Genomic DNA, 11,595 nt, shown 5'->3' on the forward strand with positions numbered 1-11,595 from the left:
CCTCATTTGGGTGTGTTTCAACTGGAGCAGACCTGTGTTTCTTTACAGCAATTTTGGCTATTTTTTGGGGTGTTTACCTATTTTTGGACAGAGTACAAGATGGCAGCTTGTTCACCACCAAATGATGATGTCCCTAGCACTCATTCATATGAGGAAGAACCTCCCAGAAAGAAGAAGGAGAGAGTATTGTTTGGACCTTCTTTAAAATTCCAGAGGAAGAAAAGAAGGTCATCGCAAGAAAAGTGACTTTGCGCAAGAATGTTTTGTCTCGGGGATCTGAGCAAAAATACTCCTGTGGGACGTCATCTATGTTGAAACACCTAGAAAGCATGCATAGCGCTTGGCTTGCAAAAGCTTCGAGGCAAAGAGATCTCAGCCTTGTCACAAGAACAAACCAGGATCCACAACCAGGTACATCATCTGGATTCATGATGGCTACTACGTCCCCTATCACCATACCTGAGTTTGCCGGTTTTCAACAAGATTGCATCAAATACAAGGCTACATTGTGTGTGGGTGAACAATCTATATCAAGCATCATCAACGCCATCAATGCTCACAAGTGCTAGTTTTTTTCTTGTTTGCAAATGACTTTTGTACTGTTTGTTATATATCACTATGGTTTACTGTTTATTTTGAAAGAAATAGAAAAATATCAAACATATACCAAAATTGTTTTATAAAAACACACAAAAAATGAAAAAAAGTTTAGAAAAACAAAAAAATGTTTTTTCAGAACCATTATATTGGTAAAAAAAGAATAATTATATGTTATATGTTTGACATTTGGGTAAGTTAGTGGGTGCATGAGTGAATGTATTGTTGATTGAGAAGGTGGATGTCCAGCTGTATGGGTGAGTGACTGGGTGTGTGAGTGGTTTATGGGTGAGTGAAAGGGTGCAAGAGTGGCTGTATGGCTGAGTGAGTGGGTACATGAATGGCAGTGTATGTGAGTGAATGGATGTGTGAGTGATTGGCTATATGAGTGTCTGTATGGGTGAGTGACTGGGTGCAAGAGGGGCTGTATGGGTGAGTTAGTGGGTGCATGAGCGGAGAATGGGTGTGTGACTGGCTGGATGGGTGAGTGACTGGGTGCCTAAGTGGTGGTATAGGTTAGTGACTGGGTGCATGAGTGGCTGTATGGGTGAGTGAGGTGGTGTCTCAGTGGTTGTATAGGTTAGTGTGTCTGTGGTTGAGTGGCTATATTGGTGAGTGACATGGCACAAGATTCGCTGTATGTGTGAGTGGGTGCATGAGTAGCTGTATGGGTGAGTGAATGAATGTGTGATTGGATGTATGGGTGGGTGATTGGCTATCTGAGTGCCTGGGTGCAAGAGTGGTTGCATAGGTGAGTGAGTGGCTTCATGAGTGGGTGTATGGGTGACTGACTGGGTGTGTGACTGACTGGATGGGTGAGTGACTGGATGCATGAGTGGCTGTATAGATGACACTGAGTGCATGAGTGGCGGTATGGGTGAGTGATAGGCTGCAAAAGTGGTTCTAACGGTGAGTGAGTGAGTGCACAAGTGGCTACATGGGTGAGTGAATAGGTGTGTGAGTGGATGAGTGAGTGATTGGCTATGTTAGTGGGTGTATTGGTGAGTGACTGGGTGCAAGAATGGCTATATTTGTGACTGAGTGGGTGTGTGAGTAGTTGTATGGATGAGTGACTGTGTGCAGGAGTGACTGGGTGTGTGAGTGGCTGTATGAGTGAATGAGTGGGTGAGTGAGTGTCTAGATGAGTGAGTGGCTGGGTGTGTGAGTGGGCATATGGGTGAGTGCGTGGGTGTGTGAGTGGTGGTACAGGTGAGTGACTGGAAGCATAAGTGTCTGTATGAGTGAGTCACTAAGTTTATGATTGGCTGTATGGGTGAGTTAATGCATGCATGAGTGGCTGTATGAGTGAGTAACATGGAGCACGAGTGGGTGGGTGGGTGAGTGTGTGGGTGCATGAATGGCAGTATATTTGAGTGAATGATGTCTGAGTGGATGTATGGGTAGGTGATGGGCTATCTGAGTGGCTGTATGTGTGAGTGACTGTGCAAGAATGGCTGTATGGGTGAGTGTGTGCATACATGGCTGTGAGGGTGAGTGACATGGCTGGATGGGTGAGAGACTGGGTGCATGAGTGGCTGTATAGATTAGTGGCTGGTTGCATGAGTGGGTGTGTGAGTGGTTGCGTGGGTGAGTGAAAGGGTGCAAGAGTGCTGTATGGGTGACTGGTAGGGTGCAAGAGTGACTGTTTAAGTGAGTGAGTGGGTGCATGAATGGCAGTATGTGTGAGTGGATGTATGGGTGAGTGATTGGCTATCTGAGTGGGTGCATGGGTGAGTAACGGTGCAAGAATGGCTGTATAGGTGAGTGAGTGGGTGTATTGATGAGTGACTGGGTGAGTGAGTGACTGGATGGGTGAGTGACTGGGTGCATGAGTGTCTGTATGGGTGATTGAGTGGGTGTGCGAGTGGTTGCATGGGTGAGTGTTTCTGTGGTTGAGGTGCTGTATGGATGAGTGATAGGATGCATGAGTTTCTGTATGGCTGAGCGAGTGGGTGCATAAGTGGCTGTATGGCTGAGTGAAAAGGTGCATGTGTGTCTATAGGTGAGTGAATGGGTGACTGAGTGCCTGTATGGTTGAGTGAATGGGTACACGAGAGGCTGTATGGGTAACTGAATGGATGCATGAGTGCCTGTATGAGTGAGTGACTGGGTGTGTAATTGGTTGTATCGGTGAGGGATAGGATGCATGAGTGGCTGTATGGGTGAGTAAGTGGGTACACGAGTGACTGCATGGGGAAGTGAATTGCTGCCTGAGTAAGTGCATGGGTGAGTGAATTAATGCTTTATCTGGCTGTATGGGTAAGTGACTGGGTACATAAGTGGTTGTGTGAGCGAGTGAGTGGGTGTATTAGTGGCTGTATGGATGACTGATAGGGTGCATGACTGGCTGCATGGGTGAGTGACTGGGTGCATAAGTAACTGTATGGATGAGTGAATGGGTGCATGAGTAGCTGTATGGATGAGTGAATGTGTGTTTGAGGGGATGTATGGTGAGTGGATGGATGCATTAGTGTGTGTATGGGTGAGTGACTGGGTGCATAATTGGTTTTATAGGTGAGTGAGTGGGATATGTGAGTGGCTGTATGGATGAGTGAAAGGGTGCATGAGTGTCTGTATGGGTGAGTGGCTGGGTGTGTAATTGCTTGTATGAGTGAGTGAGGGGGTGCATGAGTGGCTGTATGTGTGAGTAAATGAGTGCTTGAGTGACTGTATGGGCAAGTGATGGGATGCATGAGTGACTGTATGGGTGAGTGAGTGGGTGCATGAGTGACTGCCTGGGCTAGTGAATTTCTGCCTGAGTAGGTGTATGGGTGAGTGAATGGATGCATGTCTGACTCTATGTGTGAGTAACTGGGTGCATAAGTGGTTGTGTGAGTGAGTGAGTGAGTGGGTGTATTAGTGGCTGTATGGATGACTGATCGGGTGCATGACTGGCTGTATGGGTGAGTGACTTGGTGCGTAAGTAGCTGTATGGGTGAGTGAATGGGTGTATGAGGGGCTGTATGGGAGAATTAATGGATGCATTAGTGTTTGTACGGGTGAGTGACTGAGTGTGTAATTGGCTGTATGGGTGAGTGAATGGGTGCGAGAGTGACAGTATGGATTGATGGATGCATGAGTGGCTGAATGGGTGAATGACTGGGTGTGTAATTGCTTGTATGGGTGAGTGAGCTGGTGTGTGAGTGTTTGTATGTGTGAGTAAATGGGTGCTTGAGTAACGGTATGGGTAAGTGACAGGAGGCATAAGTGACTGTATGGGTGAGTGAGTGGGTGCATGAGTGACTGTGTGGGTGAGTAAATTGGCATCTTAGTAGGTGTATAGGTCACTGAATGGATGCATGAGTGACTGTATGGGTGAGTGACTGGGTGCATAAGTGGTTGTGTGGGGGAGGGAGTGTGTGTATGAGTGGCTGAATGGATGACTGATAGGAAGCATGAGTTGTTGTATGGGTAAATGAATGGGTGCACGAGTGTCTATATGGGTGAGTGAACGGCTGACTGAGTGCTTGTATGGTTGAGTGAATGGGACTATGAGGGACTGTATGTGTAACTGAATGGATGCATGAGTGCCTGTGTGGGTAAGTCACTGGGAGCGAGATTGGTTGTGTGGGTGATTGGTGTGTGTGCATGAGTGGCTGTGTGTGTGAATGGGTGCATGAGTGACAGTATGGGTGAGTGATAGGGTGCATTAATGGGTGCATTGGTGAGTGAATGGGTGTATGAGTGACAATATGTGTGAGTCAATTGTTGTCTGAGTAGGTGTATGGGTGAGTGGATTGATGCATGTCTAGTTGCATGGGTGAGTAACTGGGTGCATAAGTGGTTGTGTGGGTGAGTGAGTGGGTGTGTTAGTGGCTGTATGAATGTCTGATAGGGTGGATGACTGGCTGTATGGGTGAGTGACTGTGTGCATAGGTGGCTGTAAAGTGAGTGAATGGGAGCATGAGTGGCTGTACAGGTGAGTGAATGGGTGTATCAGGGGCTGTATGGGTGAGTGAATGGATACATTAGTGTCAGTATGGGTGAGTGACTGGGTGTATAATTGGTTGAATGGGTGAGGGGGTGTGTGAGTTGCTGTACTCAGGAGTAAATGGTTGTTAGAGTGACTGTGGATAAGTTATAGGATGCATGAGTGACTGCATGGGTGAGTATGTGGGTGCATGAGTGTCTGTGTGGGTGAGTAAATTGGTGTCTGAGTAGGTGTATAGGTTTGTGAATGGATGCATGAGTGTCTGTATGGGTGAAGTACTGGGTGTATTGGTGGTTGTGTGGGTGAGTGGGTGCATGAGTGGCTGTATGGGTGACTGATAGGGTGCATGAGTGCTTGTATGGGTGAGTAAATGGGTGTATGAGAGGCTGTATGAGTGATTGAATGGATGCATGAGTGGCTGCATGGGTGAATGACTGGGTGCATAATTGGTTGTATGGGTTAGTGAGTTGGTGCGTGAGTGCCTGTATGCTTAGTGAATGCATGCATGAGTCACTGTGTGGGTGAGTGTCTGGGTGCATGACCGAGGGTATGAGTGAGTGACGGTGCTTGAGTGAATGTATGGGTGAGTGAGTGGGTGCATGAGTGGCTGTATGAGTGAGAGAATGGGAGAATGACTGGATGTATGGGTAAGTGAATGGCTGCATTAGTGTATGCATGGGTGAGTGACTGGGTGTGCCTGTGACTATATGGGTAAGTGACTGGGTGCATGAGTGGGTGTATGGGTAACTGAATGGATGTATGAGTGGGAATATGGGTTAGTGATAGGGCGCATCAGTGGCTGTTTGCATAAACAATAGGGTGTAGGAGTGCCTGCTTTGGTGAGTAAGTGGATCTGTTAGTGATTTTATAGGTGTCAGAGGTTTTATTCATTGCTGCATGGATAAGTAAATAGGTGCATGAGTGGGTCTATGTGTGAATAAGTAAGTGTATGAGTGGTATATGCGTATGTATGAGTGAGTGATAGTATGCTTGTCAGAATGAGTGAGTGAATGACTGGATGTATCAGTCATATATGTACAGTTATATGACTTCTTACAAGACACACTGAGTGAGTGTCAAATACTGTGTAGGTTAGTAACCAGAAAACACACTGAAGGTAGCAGATAAAGAATACTGTCTAAGGAAAAACACAGTTACATAACTGTCTGCCACTTCTACCATCTTCAAAGTTTTGATGATATATGTCTCTGAATACTGTTGACAAAAAAGAAGAATATAAATATGTTAGTATCATGCATATAGGAGATATAAAACAAAGTGGTGTACATTAATTATTCTATAGCAGTATATAACAATTTACTAAAACATTTTATTTTCTCTCTTTCCTGTTCACAGTCTTTATTAGTAAATATAAACAGAGTACTGTATAATCATCATTGTACAATTGGGGGGGGAAGGAACAATCAATTTGATTGTAGAAACAACCCCATATCTCCACAGTATTTCCTTACAAATAAGTGCTGCTGTGATTTGCACTCACTACAATTTTTTATATATCTAATGAAGCCACACTTACTAGAGTAACCAAAATACCATATTGTAAAAACATTTTGGTTATTATTATACCTGGTACAAAACTACAAACAAATATAATCCACACATGAATTTACCACATTGTTTTGTAGACATCACCCCTGATAGGCTGAATGATGTCTTAAACAGTGATGATTCATGTGTAGAGAAAACCATATGTTTGTTTTTTACCAGAAAAGATTTGAGCACATTTCATCCACACTTCATTTTTGACGTTTTTCAAGACATGACCGCTCTTAATCTGAATTTAAATTGAGCAGTACTGATCAACATAGACAGAAGATTGTCTCTCATATTTTTTCCACAAATCCTTCTTAGAACATTGACTGAAAAAAAATAACAGGTAATAATTAGGAAGTTTGAAATGTATTTTTTGTTTAAATTGCAGACTGCTGTCATTGCACTCTGTCCACCAGTTTGAGCCTTTACATTTACAGTGTAATGTCCCAATGTAATAGTAAGACCTTTATGGAAGATGATAGCCAAAGTACAATATGTACAATATGTTCCACCAGAAATTGATATCTGTCCAGCGTTGAAGTTTGTAATCTCGCTGTCCAATTTTGTTCCATCTTCTCTTATTGTTTAAACATTGCTATAATGTATTTACCACTCCTCTGTATAAGTAATGTAGAGAATACATTTGGTTTAGAGCTTGGACAGGTCATGCTTTGGTCACTTTTTTATTAGTTTATCAAAAGACACACTTTTAGAATCTGACAGAGTTAAGTACAGAAATCGCTCAGACTGGATTTCAGCTGTAGATGAGAAAGAGTAATAATCACACTCATTGTTCCATATATAACTCAGTCCAAATGTGTCATCAATATTTACATCTTCTTCTAAAACTCCCAGGGTCACCATAATAAATTCCTGTGCATCTTGTTGAGAGTTTACAGATCCACTATATTTGTCTAGTAATTCTCGAATCCCTGAAGCAGAATGTATTACACTTATGTCAGGAGATAAGCATTGAAGGCAATGCAATAATGCTATGCACATGTTCCATGGTTTTTCTTGGATTGCATTTACAACATGTGGTAGATGAAAAAGAGCAGTGAGAACAACATTAGCATAGCAGTTTACACCATTAGTGTTATCCAATTGGTAACCAGCAATATTGCCATCCTTTTCCAGTTTTCTTTTCTTGACACCTTTCTGTCTTTTTTATATTTTCTCTGATTGTTTTGTTAGTTTCCGCTTAGTACTTAATACCTGTTTTTCATAAACAGGATACTGTCCTAAATAAGGAGCATATTTACTTCTTAATCTGTTGCACTCTCACACAATCTACATCTGCACCAAGCTTCTTCTCATCAAAATCAACCAGAAACAAACCAGATAATGTTTGAACTTGAGACAATGCTACATTTGACATTTCTTCTTTAAAAACTGTACTTCCAATATTAATAAATGGAGCATCAACACTTAAACCTTGACACTTGTGGATAGTTACGGCATACGCAAGACAAACTGGAAACTATTTTAGTCAGACATACAAATCTTTCACAAGCAAAAAGCGTACAAGACATCGTCCAATTTGATCAAACTTTATAGCTAAGAATTTAACTTCAGCATGACTAGGAAAATTAGTGAAATCAACAACTTTACCCATGGCACCATTTACCAATCCTTCAACATTTAAATTGCATCTTAAAATTACTCTACAGTTTTCTAGTCCAACAGTTCTGAATACAGATTTTTTCAAAGAGTCTAATTTATCACTCAGCAGTACAGTTACTCCTTGGTGTTCCAATCTGTCAATAGCATAATCTCCAAAATGTTTTCATTCTCAACTTTTAGAAATTCTTCATTAAATACAGCACACTCTTGAAGTGTAGGCATCAAAGAAACTATGGGCCTCATTACAAGTTTGGTGGTCTAACGCTAAAAGCGCTGTGGTGGCGGCCGCCAGAAGACCACCATTTTGGTGGTCATACAGACCTCCGTATTACGAGTAACACCGGCAGGACTGCCTAAACCTAGCCACAATTCTGACACCGCCAGGACTCTGGATGGCGGGAAAGAGGCGGTTCCACCACCAGCACCGCCAGCCCGTCAAAAATCCTTGGAACCAATTATGACCCAAAAATCACAATAGCAGTTCTCCCATGGGGAAAACGGCAGTGCAAACCCCGGCGGTCTACACAGTAATAAATGACTATAATTTGAATTCCACACACCTGACACACATCCACACACCCGACACATCTACAAACTGCACCATTAAACACACCCCTTCACACCCCCAATCCTTTGCATCAAAAACGCCATACACAGCAATATAGAGGCAGCACAGAGAAGTAAGGAACTATAGAATAGGCACCCCCTCGGCACTCCAAATACCACTCATCCCACACCTGCACATTATATATGTCCCAGAATTTTTTCACCACACATCAGACACTACCCATCACCCACTCGCAACATAGCACCCACACTTCATTACCCATTTTTTTACCTTATTGTGTTATCCACCATTACTATGTCCCCACAAAACATCCCAGCTTCACAGACGATGAGTTGAGGGTCATGGTGGACAGAATTATCCGAGTAGAGCCACACTTATTTGGAGCACAAGTCCAACAAACCTCTATTTCCAAGAAAATGGGGATGTGGCAAAAAACAGCCAACAGGGTAAATTCTGTAGACAGCTATCCACGCACAAGGGAGGACATCAGGAAGAGGTGGAATGACCTCGGGGGGAAGGAATGTTCCATGGGCGCCAGGCACCAGCGGGCGGTCCTCAAGAATGGAGTTAGGCCCCAACCTTCTCCCCCAATGTTCACATCATGGGAGCAGAAGGTCTTGGACATCCTGCATCCTGAAGGCTTGGCAGGAATATCTGGGGAGTAGAGTCTGTTAAGTCACATCACTGAAAATATCACCCTAAAGTTCTGTCTTGCTTGCTCACTGATCAACTTTTGACATCTTAACAGCCAACACACTCACCACCCTTGTGTCCAACTGTTCAAATACCACTCTCTGCATACCATATGTCAACTAAACTCACCTGGGGCACAGTGTCTGTGTTTGGTGTCGGTATTACAGGGAGTGACAGCACTACAACTCCCAGCAGACACTGGTACCACCATTAAGAAAACCAGAACAGTATACCATAATGAAAATAACCTTGCATGTCAACTACACAATTGACTAAAACCACCTGAATGATCCACAAGTTTACAGTCTAGGGCCATTACAGCAATGCTATGGGCATCTGCCAGTACCACCAACACACAGCTACACTGTGTTCTCTGCAGAAATAGTCATTTTACCTCCCATCACCCATTAAAAAATACTCACCTCGGGGAAACACACATATCTGCAGTGTGCTGTACTAGGTGTAACCCAATATATGTGGCCAGGTAGAATGGTTACTCCTAAGCTGATGGATAGGTCAGTTTCCACTTTACATTCTGTAGCTGTCCTGTGACTCAATACTGAAATACTGCTAACTGTGAGGTAACATGAACAATATAAAGCTACACAGCAGACAAGATATGATTCTATCAACAGGTATCCAACTGGCAAGCTAATCTGATACACTGTAGCAAAGTGTATGATATAGGAATTTCCTGTATCCCATATAGCTGTACCTCAGATTTGAAAGCATCTGTCACTGTCATATCAGGGGATCAAGCCAAGCCTTTCTGTACATGGCTCAAAGCATATCTACCTGTCAAAGTTTGATACCGCATATTGATTATAATCTGTTCCACTTCTTCAACAGATCACCTACCCATTGTGACCATGGAGAGGATACCTGAGACAGCCACTTCCCCCTGGATGTAGCCTTCAGCGAGGAGAACACCCCTGGATGTGAGGACATTGAGGACAACACTGGCCTATCTGGGACACCTGGTCAGTCTACAACTGTCAACCTCACCCTGCCTACCTCAACCCCTCTCAGCCTTGTTGCATCTACATCCCAAGCAACCATTCACTCCCAAACCTGTGTTCTAAGGACAGTTACAACATAACGTGTCCCCCAGTACAGGTACCGGTGCCACCACTAGAAAACCCTGACAATGAAGGACCTGGCACCAGTGGGAGTGGGCAAAATGTGCCGTGGGGGTAGGGTCCATGGGAGGGATGGTGTGGGTCAGTGGACTGAGGCTACAAGGGATACAACTTGCCAGGACACCATCTCCCAAGTCCTGGGAGCCTACCAACAGTCCTAAGGTGTGATGGGCCAGGTACTTGCCATGATGAGGGTGATAAAGCAGCTACAGGTGGACAACCAACTGGAAGTCATGCATAAGTGGGAGGCCCAAAATGCCAACATGACATCCCTAACAGGGGTGCTGAGAGACATTAATACCACCCTGAGTAGGTTATGTCCAAAACAGCAGACCCCTTCCGTTGGCCATGCATCATCCTACTTCTCTGGCAGCCAATGGAATGGAGGCTCTGCAAGGGGAAGGTCATGCCTCAGACACCCCAGCCTTTGTAGCTGAACAACACCCCCACAAACGTGGACGTCCACAGAAACATCCAGGAGGAGCAGATGCTAAGACTTCAACCATTGTCAGGAATTGATCCTCTACTCATTGGTTCCCCATGTGTGTCACAGATACATCCTGTTGACTGTTTTACAACCACGCTCCATTTTCCAATGGCACAAGGACACTGGACTTGAGACTCCAAATGTTGTAGCAGTTACCCTGATGATTACATCCACCATGGCTGACGTCGTCGTTGTTTGCACTTTATGATTTGATCCCATTGCTTTAATTTTCCTTTGCACTTGTAAGTAAACAGAACTAAACCACACGCCATGTTTGAGAGTCTTTTTTCAGCTATATTGAACAGTTAACTGTGAAATTTGTTGCTTACACACGATATTCACATATGCACCAAATCTGTTAAGTCCCATCTCACAAGGCTCCTTTGAATCTGGGTCAGATATGTGTACAATTATACAAATAATCTCATTTATTGCACTTAGGTTGACAACATGCCACATATCACACAGTGAAGTACAGCTTCACAAGTTAATGCTTCAACATAGGTGTGAATAGCAAGTACCCCACAGACTAATGAAGTTGGGGACTTGTCAGTCTTTGTCTATCCAAATAGGCAAACAGATTGGCTCAGTGTGTCATCAGCTAAAGCCTTATCACATACCCATACCATACCTCCCAAATGACCATACCCCATAATACAGACAGAGGTCAGTACAACTTTCCCCAGTCATGGAACCTTCAACTTATCATGGTCAGGTATCTGTAGGCATGCTACTCACCTATGTCAGTTTTGACACACGCACAGTGGCCAACAATGAGGAAAAACAGTGACAGCTAGGTACAAGTTAAATAGCATTATCATCAAACCAATGAGAAGGTTGAGGTTATGGATTTCACAGGATGGCATGTGGCAGAGACACAAGATCACACATATGACACCATTGGACCCAGATAAAATAGCACACAGGTCTAATGTGTGGAACAGTATTGTACCATCCCACTGTCCTGACAGTCTGGGAATGGACATCAGACACCACCAATATG

General features: G+C 43.9%; 1 long non-coding RNA gene across 1 annotated transcript in view; it reads left to right on the forward strand.

The window, feature by feature from the left end:
• LOC138282839 (uncharacterized) overlaps positions 1–10,858 on the forward strand; it is a 38,310-nt gene extending 27,452 nt beyond the window's left edge. The window contains exon 2 of the long non-coding RNA XR_011201006.1: positions 9,816–10,858. This is a non-coding gene — a long non-coding RNA (uncharacterized lncRNA). The remainder of the gene's footprint in view (positions 1–9,815) is intronic.
• Positions 10,859–11,595: the final 737 nt, after the last annotated feature.

Source organism: Pleurodeles waltl, chromosome 2_2 (assembly GCF_031143425.1).
Source record: "Pleurodeles waltl isolate 20211129_DDA chromosome 2_2, aPleWal1.hap1.20221129, whole genome shotgun sequence".
Classification (NCBI taxonomy): Eukaryota; Metazoa; Chordata; class Amphibia; order Caudata; family Salamandridae; genus Pleurodeles; species Pleurodeles waltl.